This window comes from Arachis hypogaea, chromosome 20 (assembly GCF_003086295.3).
Source record: "Arachis hypogaea cultivar Tifrunner chromosome 20, arahy.Tifrunner.gnm2.J5K5, whole genome shotgun sequence".
Taxonomy (NCBI): domain Eukaryota; kingdom Viridiplantae; phylum Streptophyta; class Magnoliopsida; order Fabales; family Fabaceae; genus Arachis; species Arachis hypogaea.
In genome coordinates, this window is record NC_092055.1 from 91,053,232 (window position 1) to 91,068,288 (window position 15,057).

The window sequence follows — 15,057 nt, forward strand, 5'->3', positions numbered from 1 at the left end:
TGAGACCAAAGATGTCTAATACAATAGTAAGAGGTCCTATTTATAATAAACTAGTCACTAGGGTTTACATGAGTAGGTAATTGATGCATAAATCCACTTCCTGGGCCCACTTGGTGTGTGTTTGGGCTGAGCCTGAGTGTTGCACGTGTAGAGGTCCTTCTTGGAGTTGAACGCCAGTTTTTGTGCCAGTTTGGGCGTTCAACTCTGGTTTTGGCTCCTTTTCTGGCGCTGGACGCCAGATTTGGGTAGAAAGCTGGCGTTGAACGCCAGTTTATGTCATCTATTCTTGGCCAAAGTATAGACTATTATATATTTCTGGAAAGCCCTGGATGTCTACTTTCCAACGCAATTGGAAGCACGCCATTTCGAGTTCTGTAGCTCCAGAAAATCCACTTTGAGTGCAGGGAGGTCAGAATCCAACAGCATCAGCAGTCCTTCTTCAACCTCTGAATCTGATTTCTGCTCAAGTCCCTCAATTTCAGCCAGAAAATACCTAAAATCACAGAAAAACACACAAACTCATAGTAAAGTCCAGAAATGTTAATTTAACATAAAAACTAATGAAAACATCCCTAAAAGTAACTAGATCCTACTAAAAACATACTAAAAACAATGCCAAAAAGCGTATAAATTATCCGCTCATCACAACACCAAACTTAAATTGTTGCTTGTCCCCAAGCAACTGAAAATTAAATAGGATAAAAAGAAGAGAATATACTATAAATTCCAAACTATCAATGAAACATAGCTCCAATCATATGAGCGGGACTTATAGCTTTTTGCCTCTTGTATAGTTTTGGCATCTCACTTTATCCATTGAGGTTCAGAATGATTGGCATCTATAGGAACTTCAGATTTCGAATAGTGTTATTGACTCTCCTAGTTCAGTATGATGATTCTTGAACACAGCTTCTTTATGAGTCTTGGCCGTGGCCCTAAGCACTTTATTTTCCAGTATTACCACCGGATACATAAATGCCCCAGACACATAATTGGGTGAACCTTTTCAGATTGTGACTCAGCTTTGCTAAAGTCCCCAATTAGAGGTGTCCAGGGTTCTTAAGCACACTCTTTTTTTTTGCTTTGGACCTTGACTTTAACCTCTCAGTCTCAAGTTTTCACTTGACACCTACACGCCACAAGCACATGGTTAGGGACAGCTTGGTTTAGCCGCTTAGACCAGGATTTTATTCCTTTAGGCCCTCCTATCCACTGATGCTCAAAGCCTTGGGATCCTTTTTATTGCCCTTGCCTTTTGGTTTTAAGGGTTATTGGCTTTTTGCTCTTGCCTCTTGGTTTTAAGAGCTTTGGCTTTTTCTGCTTGCTTTTTCTTTTTCTTTCTATTTTTTTTCACCTATATATATATATATTTTTTTTTTCTGCAAGTTTTGTTCTTTGCTGCTTTTTCTTGCTTCAAGAATCATTTTTATGATTTTTCAGATTATCAAATAACATGTCTCCTAGTCATCATTCTTTCAAGAGCCAACATATTTAACATTCTTAAACAACAACTTCAAAAGACATATGCACTGTTCAAGCATACATTCAGAAAATAAGAAGCATTGTCACCACATCAATATAATTAAGCTAAGTTCAAGGATAAATTCGAAACTCATGTACTTCTTGTTCTTTTGAATTGAAACATTTTTTTATTTAAGAGAGGTGATGGATTAATAGGACATTCATAACTTTAAGACATAGTTACTACTACTAATGATCATGTAATGAAGACACAAACATAGATAAGCACATAACATAGAAAACGAAAAACAGAAGAAATAAGAACAAGGAATGAATCCACCTTAGTGATGGTGGCGTTTCCTTCTTGTGGAACCAATGATGTCCTTGAGCTCTTCTATGTCTCTTCCTTGTCTTTGTTGCTCCTCCCTCATTGCTTTTTGATCTTCTCTTATTTCATGAAGCATGATGGAGTGCTCTTGATGTTCCACCCTTAGTTGTCCCATATTGGAACTCAATTCTCCTAGGGAGGTGTTGATTTGCTCCCAATAATTTTGTGGAGGAAAGTGCATTTGAGGCATCTCCGGGATCTCATGGAAATGAGCTTCTTGCGCCTCTTGAGCTCTATGATTGGGCTCTCTTGCTTGCTCCATCTTTTTCTTAGTGATGGGCTTGTCCTCTTTAATGAGGATATCTCCCTCTATATCAATCCCAGCCGAATTGCATAGGTGGCAAATGAGGTGAGGAAAGGCTAACCTTGCCATAGTGGAGGACTTGTCAGCCACCTTGTAGAGTTCTTGAGATATAATCTCATGAACTTCCACCTCTTCTCCAATCATGATGCTATGGATCATGATGGCCCGGTCTATAGTAACTTCAGACCGATTGCTAGTGTGAATGATTGAGCATTGAATGAACTCTAACCATCCTCTAGCTACAGGCTTGAGGTCCAATCTTCTTAGTTGAACCGGCTTGCCTTTGGAGTCAATCTTCCATTGAGCTCCTTCCACGCATATGTCCATAAGGACTTGGTCCAACCTTTGATTAAAGTTGACCCTTCTAGTGTAGGGGCGTTCATCTCCTTGCATCATGGGCAAGTTAAACGCCAACCTCACATTTTCCGGACTAAAATCTAAGTATTTCCCCCGAACCATTGTAACATAGTTCTTTGGATCCGGGTTCTTACTTTGATCATGGTTCTTGGTGATCCATGCATTAGCATAGAACTCTTGAATCATTAGGATGCCGACTTGTTGGATGGGATTTGTTAGAACTTCCCAACCTCTTCTTTGAATTTCATGTTGGATCTCCGGATACTCATTTCTTTTGAGTTTAAAAGGGACCTCGGGGATCACCTTCTTCTTGGCCACAACATCATAGAAGTGGTCTTGATGGGCTTTAGAGATGAACCTTTCCATCTCCCATGACTCGGATGTGGAAGCTTTTGTCTTCCCTTTCCCCTTTCTAGAGGATTCTCCGGTCTTAGGTGCCATCAATGGTAATGGAAAAACAAAAAAGCTATGCTTTTACCACACCAAACTTAGAATATTGCTCGCCCTCGAGCAATAAACAAAAGAATAGAAGAAGAAGAAGAAGAAATATGGAGAGGGAGAGGGAGATGTGGTTTCGGCCAAGAGGAGTGTAGAGGGGTGTGCTATGTGAATTTGATGAAGAATGGAGGTCTTTATATAGGGAAGGGAGGAGGGGTTAAGGTTCGGCCATATGCGTGGGTTTGGGTGGGAAATTGGTTTTGAATTTTTGAAGGTATGTGGAGTTTATGAGGTAGGTTTATGGGGAAGAGTGGATGGATGTGAGTGGTGAAGAGGTGATAGGGAAGAGTGTTTATGGGGTTGTGTGAAAGAGAGTGGTGAGAAGAAGTGAGTGGAGGTAGGTGGGGATCCTGTGGGGTCCACAGATCCTGAGTGGATCCTGTGGGGTCCACAGATTCTGAGTGGATCCTGTGGGGTCCACAGATCCTGAGGTGTTCAAGGATTTACATCCCTGCACCCATTAGGCATGTAAAAATGCCTTTGTACCCAACTCTGGGCGTTCAGCGCTAGGTTGGTGGCCATTTTGGGCGTTCAACGCCCATTTGTGTGCCATTTCTGGCATTGAACGCCAGAACCATGCCTGTTCTGGCGTTCAGCGCCCAGAAGCTGCCTATTTTGGGCGTTCAGCGCCAGAACCATGCTCTGTTCTGGCGCTGAACGCCAGACAGATGCTCCTCTAGGGTGTGATTTTTCTTCTGCTGTTTTTGATTCCGTTTTCAATTTTTATATTTATTTTGTGACTCCATATGATCATGAACCTACAAAGACATATAACTAAGAAAAATATAGTAAGATAAATAAAAATTGGGTTGCCTCCCAACAAGCGCTTCTTTAATGTCAATAGCTTGACAGTGGGCTCTTATGGAGCCTCACAGATGTTCAGAGCTTTGTTGAGACTCTCCAACACCAAACTTAGAGTTTGGATATGGGAGTTCAACACCAAACTTAGAGTTTGGTTGTGGCCTCCCAATACCAAACTTAGAGTTTGACTGTGGGGGCTCTAGTTGACTCTGCTTTGAGAGAAGCTTTTTCTGCTTCCTCTCCATGGTTGCAGAGGGAGATCCTTGAGTTTTAAACACAAGGGAGTCCTCATTCCATTGAAGGATTATTTCACCTCTGTTAACATCAATCACAGCTCTTGCTGTGGCCAGGAAAGGTCTTCCTAGGATGATGGATTCATCCTCTTCCTTTCCAGTATCCAGGACTATGAAATCAGCAGGGATGTAAAGGCCTTCAACCTTTACTAACACGTCCTCTACTTGTCCATAAGCCTGTTTTCTTGAACTGTCTGCCATCTCTAATGAGATTTTAGCAGCTTGCACCCCATAGATTCCCAGTTTCTCTATTACAGAGAGGGGCATGAGGTTTATTCCTGAACCAAGGTCACATAGAGCCTTAAAGATCATGGTGCCTATGGTACAGGGTATTATGAACTTTCCAGGATCCTGTCTCTTCTGAGGCAATGTCAGTTGATCCAGATCACTTAGTTCATTGATGAACAAGGGAGGTTCAACTTCCCAAGTATCAATGCCAAATAATTTGGCATTCAGCTTCATGATTGCACCAAGAAACTTGGCAGTTTGCTCTTCAGTAACATCCTCATTCTCTTCAGAAGAGGAATACTCATTAGAGCTCATGAAGGGCATAAGGAGGTTCAATGGAATCTCTATGGTCTCTAGATGAGCCTCAGAGTCCTTTGGTTCCTCAAGGGAAAGCTCCTTATTGACCGCTGGACGTCCCAGGAGGTCTTCCTCCTTGGGATTCACGTCCTCCACTCCCCTTGTAGGTTCGGCCATGGTGCTTATGTCAATGGCCTTGCACTCTCCTTTTGGGTTCTCTTCTGTATTGCTTGGGAGAGTACTGGGAGGGATTTCAGTGATCCTTTTACTCAGCTGGCCCACTTGTGCTTCCAGATTTCTAATGGAAGATCTTGTTTCATTCATGAAACTTATAGTGGCCTTAGACAGATCAGAGACTAAGTTTTCCAGATTAGAAGTATTTTGTTCAGAGTTCTCTGTCTGTTGCTGAGTTGATGATGGAAAAGGCTTGCTATTGCTAAACCTGTTTCTTCCACCATTATTAAAGCCTTGTTGAGGCTTTTGATCCTTCCATGAGAAATTTGGATGATTTCTCCATGATGAGTTATAGGTGTTTCCATAAGGTTCACCTAAGTAATTCACCTCTGCTATTGCAGGGTTCTCAGGATCATAAGCTTCTTCTTCATGAGAAGCCTCTTGAGTACTGTTAGATGCAGCTTGCATTCCATGCAGACTCTGAGAAATCATATTGACTTGCTGAGTCAATATTTTGTTCTGAGCCAATATGGCATTCAGAGTATCAACTTCAAGAACTCCCTTCTTCATAGGCGTCCCATTGCTCACAGGATTCCTTTCAGAAGTGTACATGAACTGGTTATTAGCAACCATGTCAATGAGTTCTTGAGCTTCTGCAGGCGTTTTCTTTAGGTGAATGGATCCACCTGCAGAAGTGTCCAGTGACATCTTTGATAGCTCAGATAAACCATCATAGAATATATCCAGGATGGTCCATTCTGAAAGCATGTCAGAAGGACACTTTTTGGTCAACTGTTTGTATCTTTCCCAAGCTTCATAGAGGGATTCACCTTCTTTCTGTCTAAAGGTTTGAACATCAGCTCTAAGCTTGCTCAGCTTTTGAGGAGGAAAGTACTTGGCTAAGAAAGCCGTGACCAGCTTATCCCAAGAGTTCATGCTATCTTTAGGTTGAGAGTCTAACCAGATTCTAGCTCTGTCTCTTACAGCAAAAGGGAAAAGCATGAGCCTGTAGACTTCAGGATCTACTCCATTAGTCTTAACAGTATCACATATCTGCAAGAATTCAGTTAAGAACTGAAAAGGATCTTCAGATGGAAGTCCATGAAACTTGCAGTTCTGCTGCATCAAAGAAACTAATTGAGGTTTTAGCTCAAAGTTGTTTGCTCCAATGGCAGGAATGGAGATGCTTCTTCCATGTAAATTGGAATTAGGTGCAGTAAAGTCACCAAGCATCTTCCTTACATTATTATTATTATCGGCTGCCTGATGAATGGATTTTTGACGGTTTAGAATTTCACTAATGAAATCTCGTTGTAAAGTATAGTTTCTAAACCAATCACTAATCCTTTCATACAAAAAGTTGTTTGTCACAAGTACAAACCCCTAAAATCTATAAACCGAAGTATTTAAACCTCGGGTCGTCTCTCAAAGGACTTGCAGGGTAGTGTTCTTGTTATTGGTTATGGACTTGTTTATTTTGGGGTTTTGGATGAGGAATGTGAATAGTAAATGGTAGGAAAACTTTATTCACAAAATGGTCTTGGCAAGGTTTGGTTGTCAAGGGTCTCTATCCTAATTACTAACCACAATATGAGAATTGGCAAGGATTAATCTCATTAAATCATCCTCTAACTAGTAGTAAAGGAAAGTCAAATGAGCTATATCAATCCTAGTCCATAAGTCCTAACTCTCCACTAATTCAATTAGTGAGAACTAGAGTCAATGAATCCCAATCATCAATTACTTGGACATTAGTAGCTCAAGAGTTCCCAAGTTACCTTTCCAAACCAAGAACATAAAACTCTACTCTAAAATCCAACCAAGCATTTCATCAAACACTTGGAAGGCACAAAAGAAAAAACATAGTAAATCAACAACAAGAATTAAATCTAACAACAATTGTTGAAAGGAATTAACAACAACAATCAAGGAAATCACAATTATCATGAATTACCTCAAATTGCATTATTGAAAGAAAACAAAGGAACAACAATATATCCAAAACAAAATGAAGAATTACAATTATTAAAGCACACAACTAGAAAGAGGAAGAGGAGGAGATTAAGAATTGGTAAATGAAAAGTGAATCAAAGCATGAGTTAAACCTAGATCTAAGAAGAGAGATTAACCTAAACCTAATCCTAATCCTAGAGAGAAGAGAGAGCTTCTCTCTCTAGAAACTAACTAAAACTCAAAACTAAAACTAATTGGTAACTAACTTCTAAAGTGATCAATGATCCCAAGTGATGAATGATGATCCTCCTTAATCCTTCATCCTTTTATTCCTTTCCCTTAGCAATTTGGCGCCAAAAATGGGTTCAGAAACCCTCTCAAATTGCCAGGCACGTGTTGCATTAATGAGGTCATGTGCCATCATTGGCGCGTGCGCGCATGGTACGCGTGCGCGTCCTTGGTCGATTCTGCAATGTGCGCGTGAACGCCTTGTGCGCGTGCGCGTGCATGGCTGACTTTGCTTCTTTGACTTTTTATGCTTCTCTCCACTTGTATGCTTCCTTCCTTGCTTCCTTTGATCCATGCCTAGCCTATTTCAACCCTGAAATTACTAGCAAACACATCAAGGCATCGTATGGAATCAAACAGAAATTAGAATTCACCAAAATAAGGCTTAAAAAGCATGTTTCTACACTTAAGCACAATCATGGAAGAGATAACAAAATCATGCTAATTCTTAGGCTAAATGTGACAAAAGGTTATCAAAATGTTCTAAATCCAAGGCAAAATAAACCGTCAAATTGGGGTTTGTCAACCTCCCCACACTTAAGCCTTAGCATGTCCTCATGCTAAAATAAGAAGGGACTAAGGGGTATGGCATTTATTGAATGCAACTAAACTATATGAGTCCTATCTAAATGCAACTATCTAAGGCAATTGGAAATGCTTAGTTCAAACAAATCAATTCCAAAGAGAGCATGTGTAAGTACAAGTGCTAAGTAATAAGGACCAAGTCCAAACCACAATTGTATTGAATTGTTAAAAGGAGTTCAAACTTGCAAGAATATAGATAATATAGGTGAAATGCATGTAATTGAACTTTTGAACCCTCACCGGATGTGTATCCGCTCTATTCACTCAAGTGTTTAAGGGTTAATCCACTCAATTCTCTTCTAATCATGTTTTCCAAGATTTGATTTTCTTCTAACAATCAACATTTATTCAATGCGTGCATACATTCATCATGAGGTCTTTCATTTAGGTTGTAATGGGGTTAGGGTCAAGGTAGGATCATTTATGGTCAAGTGGACTAGGATTTGAATCTTTGATTAGCATAGACTCTCCCACCTAACCTATTTAATGACCTATACAAATGCAAGCTATTCTAATTACCCATTCTTCACTTTTTTTTCCTTACATACTCATGCATTCTTGATTGATTCACAACACCTATGCATTGATTCCTTTTTATTGACTTCACTTTGGGGCATTTTGTCCCCTTCTATTTTTCTTCACTTTAATTTTTTTTTTTCATTTTGTTTTTTTTTTCTTTTCATCATTTCATTTTTTTTTTTTATATATTTTTCCTTTTTTCTTCTTTCAAACTAAATACAAGAACATCAATGCATAAGGTCTCTACATTTGATTAATACATGAATATGTGCCCAATTCCTAAACATAAAAGTGTATTGTCCCCTCTACCTTATCCAATGTTCCCAAGCCTCACCAACTTTGAATAATAAACACTCTCGCTAGCCTAGGCTATTCAAAGATCCAAACAAGGACTTCTCATTGGTTTTCCGCCTTGGGCTTGTAATGAGCTAAAATAAGAATGAGTTGGTTAAGCATAGGCTCAAAATTGGCTAACAATGGAGAGTAAAAGGTTGGCTATTTGGGTAAGTGGCAAATGAAATAATGGCCTCAATCATATAAATGCACAAACACAAGAATTAAACGGATATATAGAATCAAGCAAATTAAGGATCGCAATCATGGAAAGAGAACAATTTCACACAAGAATGGAAAGTAAGTGGTTATAAAATGTAACCACATCAATAAGCTCAAGTCTCACAAGCTTGTGTTCTCAATTCAATACATGCTTCACAAGGTATGAATTTCAAGCAAGTTTCAAAAATTTTCTTTCAATCAATTGGGTTAATGCCCTATATTTAAAATTTCTTGAAAAACCTCAATGTTTGACTAAGCATTGTTGTGATTGAAAAATTCAAAAAATTTTCTTAGTTTACCCTTTTCTTTTTCACTCAAAACTAAATTCTTATGCAAAAAGGGTGACTAAGTTTCACTCAAAACATAATTTCTAATCACAACCACAGACTAAAAGGAGAATATACAAAAGGAGATGTGCAAAAATGTATAAAGAAAAATCAAACTAAAATATGGAATCTATCATCCAAAATATCTAAAAATATCCAAAAGCATCAAAATATCTAAAATCCAAAATAAGCAATAAAAGTATCCAAAGCAACTAGAAATGCATCAAAATATATACAAAATGTGCAAAATGAGATAACTAGGCCGAAAAAGAGTTCACCGATTCCCAAATAACGCTACCGGTGCCCTCCCCACACTTAAAACCAAGCATCGTCCTCGATGCTAAACCGGAGGATCAGTGGGAGGTGCAACGATAGGCTCTGGCTCTGTCTGTGGCTGTGGGTCCGGCTGAGGAACAGGCTCCTCCTGAGTCCGAGGTGGCTCTGTAGTGTCAGGGGCATCCTGCTGAACCGGTGCCTCCGCGTCCTCCTCCTGATGATCCTGCTCATCGGAGGCCGGAGAATCGGGAAGCGGAGGTAGCTCAGCGCCTAGAGAGATAAGTGCCTGGTCCATCCGATCCAAACGGCGTCTGACATGGCGTCGCTCTCGCTCCAAGACCCGGAAGAGACGCTGGACCAGGAGATATGTAGGCTCAGGTGCGGCTGGAGGGTCTGTAGATGGTGGAGGAGCTGCGGCTGTAGAAGATGATGGGCCAGCCGCAGGAGCTGGTGGTGAAGGTGTCCCTACGGCAGCCCTAGCCCGAGAGCGGCGGCTAGCAGGTGGCCGCTCGTGCACCCAAACACCCCAGGGGATAGTAACCTCCCTGTCATCAGCATCAGCGGGTGGTGGACACACATCATCATCCGACCATGGGACATCAGCCAGGGCTGCCATACTCGTGACCAATGTAGGAAACGGTAGTAGGCCACGAATATGCGCCCGCCACATGCACTGTCGGATAAGTCTAGGGAAGGAGACCTCCTTCCCTTCCATAACATACCCAATCAGCAGAAGCATCTCTATAGGGACCTCAGAAAAGTGGGTGGTAGGCAGGACGTAGTGGGCGAAGATCATCTGCCAAGTCTTGGCCTCCCTGGTCAAATGAGTGAATAACATCCCCTTCGGCCTGGTGTTGCCCGCATCCATAACCCATGAAGCCTCCGGTATCCCAATCACGCGCCGAAGCGCCTCATAATCAAATGTCATGGTATGGATGGCTATCTCAGCCTGATGGTGGGCACACTGGTCAAGCGGAATGTGACGGCAATGTAATGCCTCCCCAATGGCAGCCTCGGTGAGCAGAATCTCTCTACCCTGCACCTGAACCGAATCCAAGGTCGGACGGAAAAAATTGCAGTAGAATTCCTTCACCCAAGATATGTTGATGTCACCCAAATCCCGGTCCACAAAATCAATACCTAACTCAAGGATCCGACCGTTAATGCGCCGTCTCACATCATTAGGTAGGAGCAACTTCTTCTCAATATTAAGCTTCGTGGTTCGATATCTGGAAAACCGAAGCTCACAGTAGAGATTGGGGAATTTTCCCGGATCGGTAGAAGGCAACAGCTGGTTCTCTTTATCCTCGTCCTGCAATGGATTTCTGGCATAGTTCTTGTAGATGGAAGGAGTGGAGGGGGTAGAGTGTTTTCTCTTTTTGGAGGTGGTGGCTACGGCTTTGCCCTTATCCGACATCCTGAAAAAAAATGTGATAGAATATATAAAACATTTAGCATGTAACGAGAAAGCATGTTCAGGATACAATTATCAAAGACCAATCATGATGTCGCACTGAATATGTAAAAGTGAACAAGTAAGCATAAGTGAATGAACCAAAACCTTAATCCTATTAAAGGTAACATCTCATATGCAAAAGGCACCAATATCATCATATTCATGAAAGAATTGTTAAAGAGGGTTAAAAGTGAGTGGAAGTAAAATGGTGAAAGAAATTAGTGAGTTAGAAAAGTGGATTAGCGATATGATGAGATATAGGCTCAATTGAACGAGAAATTGTGGTGCATGTTCACAATGATTGTGCAAATCCGGGAAGTCAAAAAGGAAACGGAAAGTTGCCCAAAACTGAAATAAAGATTAAAAGAAAACTAACTTCCTTGAAAATCGGGCAGCATTCCGGCTTAAAATTGGACGTTCCCGGATAACAGAATAGCACAAACAGTAAGAAAGCAGCACCAAGTAAGCACAGCAACAGTGGTATAGCAATCAGGCAGCAAGAAGTGCATAAAAAGCAAGCCAAAACCAGCATACAGCATACAAACAGACAAACAGCAAGTAAGCACATACGGAGCACTTATCAGGCCTAGAATCCTCTATCCAGTCCTAGCTACCTAACCGCAAGTATTTCTAACTAATAACATATAACAGTCTAATGCTACTAATCATGCAATTCTAGGAATTAACAGAAAAAATGAAAAAAAAGGGAAAATAAAAACAGAGATAGCAGAAATGGAGCAGGAACCTGGGAGCCGGGAAAATTGAAAATGGAAATAGAGGGGATAAGGCAGCAGAAACAGAGTGGCACCGCCGTGAACGGTGGCGCGGTGGCGCGGTGGTTTGGCCGGAGGGAGAAGAGCCGAAAGGGAGGAGGGGGGTGATGGCGAGAGGGAAGGAGGATATGAGGGTGTGTAGGGAGAACAAAGAGGGAGGAGCGAGCCGCCGGCAGTGAGGACGGGGTGGCGGCGGAGGGGTTAGTCACGGCGCGGTTGAGAGGAGGGAGAGGGAGAGAAGAGTGAGAGAGCGAGAATGGGTGGGGGTGAGGGGGAAGAGAAGGTGAGGTTGAGCAGGGTGAGTCGCCGGCGATGAGGGTGGCGCGGCGGCGGCCGGTGACTCTGCTGCGAGGATAGATGGGGCGAGGAGAAGAAGAAGATGGGGGTGGAGGCTGGGGTGCGCGACTGCGCAGTGTGCCTCGCGAGCTAGGGTTATCTCTATTTTTGAACTGGCGCGCGCCCGCACCATGCGCGTCCGCGCCCATTGAGGAAATGTGGACTCCACGCGTGCGCGTACAATGCGCTTAAGCGTGGATGAGCAAATGGGGAGGGACGCGTGCGCGTACCGTGCGCGCACGCGTGCATGGAGTTGGGCCAGGGGCGTAGAGTGGGCTTGAGGCACGCCCAACTCTCTGGTCCGTGGCCCTGGGCGATGCTAATACGCATCGACGCGCACGCGCACTAGGTGCGTACGCGTGAGTGGTTTTGAGCTGGGGGCTTAAAAGAGGCCCAGATCCAGCACAACTCTCTGGAAAGTGGCCCAGAAAGTCTAGCAGCGAGTCGACGCGTACGCGGCAGATGCGCGTACGCGGGCGGTGCGTTCCCTATAGCCTTATAGGCGCGCACGCGTGTGGTGCGCGTCAGCGTGGAATGGATTGGGCTCAAGGCACAAGGCTGGCCCAGGGGAGGCCTAACTCTCTGGAACGTGGCTCGTGGTGCATGCGCGGCAGGACGCGTACGCGCACGTTGCGCGCGCGCGTCCACGCTCTTTTCTTTCTCTCTTTTTTTTTTTTTTTTTTTATGTTAGAAAAGAACTGCTGAGTGCTCCCCTTAGTGTTCACAACTCTTATTCACTTAACCATCATAGAATTCACAAAAATGCAATTTTTGATATTATTCATCTACTACTAAACACGACATGCATGTGACTAAGCTAACAATTAAATTGTGCAAACAAATTTGTATGAAACATCTACCTACAATGGTAACTCAAATCACTTATTAGGCAAATTTAAAAAGGAATGGAAAGAGTTTACCATGGTGGGGTGTCTCCCACCTAGCACTTTTAGTTTAAGTCCTTAAGTTGGACATTCTTGAGATGCTTATTGTCATGGTGGCTTATGTTTGTACTCATCCTTGAATCTCCAAGGATCCTTGCTTCTCACTTGGTTGACAGAATTTCCAACCAGTTTCGTCAAGCTTGGGCAAAGTTCTACCCAAGATATGAGTCCCCATAGTTGATCTTCGTATAGCGAACCGGGATCCCATATCTTGTCTTCACACCCATCCGTTAGTTGAGGTTCATGTTTTTGTCGGATGAGCGGTTGACATAAAGGTGATTGGCACATAAAATTCTCTTTACTCCACCAATGCTTTCTCCTAGGTCCATATAAAGTGATTCTTGTCCCAACATCATCCCTATACCTTGAAGCTTTGACCTCAATGAGCCTAATTCCTAACTTGCAACCACTACACAACTCATTCTTGCTTTTAATTCCACAAAGAGCTCTAAGTTGTCCATCCGTTTCAATCAAGCCATATTCAAGCGAGAAAGTGAAGCGTATGGATAAGAATTTTACCCACTTGAAGGTTGTGTTAGATGGTAATTTGGGGAGAGAGGCTTCCCCACACTTAGACAATGCAAGGTCTACTTCCTTGTGCTCTTCCTTGTGTATTTCCACCTCTTGACGAATTTCTTCACTTTCAACCTCATCCTCTTTGTTACGTGGCTTGGTGTTATCTTCAAGAACTTCATCTTGTTTAATGAGAGGCGATTCAATTTTGGATAGAAATTCATTGATGAACGAGGTCATCTCTTGATCAACCTCTTCATATTCTTCAATTTCAATATACACCATGCCAACGTTTTCCTCTTGGTAGCTCTCTTTCTCATTGCTCACCAAGGGTATGGGAGGTTGTGCACACTCTTTTATACTTTCAACTCCATGTCCAATGGGAGAGGATTCCATTGTAGAGAGAAATTCATCCATGATTGAATCCATCTCTTGATAAGCCTCTTCCAAGTCTCCAACGACGATATGCCTTGGAGGTTGCGCACCCTCTTCAACATCAATATCAAGCTTCTTGGAAGAGTGCTCCATGATGCTACATTCCCTTGGACTTTCAACATCTCCTAAATCTTCGACCACCTCTTCCTTTTCTTCAATGATCATAGGCTCCTCCAATCGTTCCAACACAAAATTTGACTCCTCCTTCTCCACCGAATTTTCCAATTTCTCCTTCATGCTTTGCTCTTCTTTTGACTTTTCACATGCGGTCACGGAAGTACCTTGAGTATTCAAGCATTGGTGGGCTAAAGTGTGCACCACCTTGGTCAAATTGGTGACAAACTCAAGTGTATCCCGCTTCATGGCTTCTTGTCCTTGGAGTAACAAAGTGAGATGATCGTCTATTGGGGCTTGGGGTGAAAAGGAAGGTTCATTATTTTGGAGAGAGTTTTTATGGTAAGAAGGTGGTTTCTCTTGGTAAAATTGTGGAAACGGTGTGCATTGAGGTGGTTCTTGGGAGTAATCTTGATATGGTTGTGGTGGTTCTAAAGGTTCTTGCTCACAATGGCCATAAGAATATGGTGTGGATGATTGGTTATGTGATGGATATGGATCATAGGGTGGTGTTTGGTGATGAAAGGCTTGTGAGAATGGTTGAGGTGCATGTTGAGGGTGAGATTCATAGGCATATGATGGTGGTTGTTGAAAATCACAAGGTGAGTCACCATAGCCATTGGATTGACATGCATTAGGATGGAAATTATACCTATAAGTATCCGGAGGTTGTTGCCAATAGGAGTGATCAATTCCTTGAGGCTCTTCCCATCTTGGAGTGTTCCATCCTTGGTACATGTTAGCATTGAAGTTCACATTCCCTACAACACAATTAGAGCCAAACTCATAGCCAAAGTGGTGAGAGTTCATTATGGAAAAACAAAATAAAACTAACAAAATCTAGTAAACAAGCAAAAGACAAACTATTTACACTTTTCACATATGTACAATAACCAATAACATAACACCATTGCTCATCCCCGGCAACGGCGCCATTTTGATGAATGGATTTTTGACGGTTTAGAATTTCACTAATGAAATCTCGTTGTAAAGTATAGTTTCTAAACCAATCACTAATCCTTTCATACAAAAAGTTGTTTGTCACAAGTACAAACCCCTAAAATCTATAAACCGAAGTATTTAAACCTCGGGTCGTCTCTCAAAGGACTTGCAGGGTAGTGTTCTTGTTATTGGTTATGGACTTGTTTATTTTGGGGTTTTGGATGAGGAATGTGAATAGTAA

General features: G+C 42.2%; 1 non-coding gene across 1 annotated transcript; it reads left to right on the forward strand.

Annotated features, from left to right (window-relative positions):
• Window positions 1-5,563: 5,563 nt before the first annotated feature.
• LOC112787036 (small nucleolar RNA R71) lies at window positions 5,564-5,671 on the forward strand. The gene has a single exon (XR_003194473.1). It is a non-coding gene; the product is annotated as a small nucleolar RNA R71 (small nucleolar RNA).
• Window positions 5,672-15,057: the final 9,386 nt, after the last annotated feature.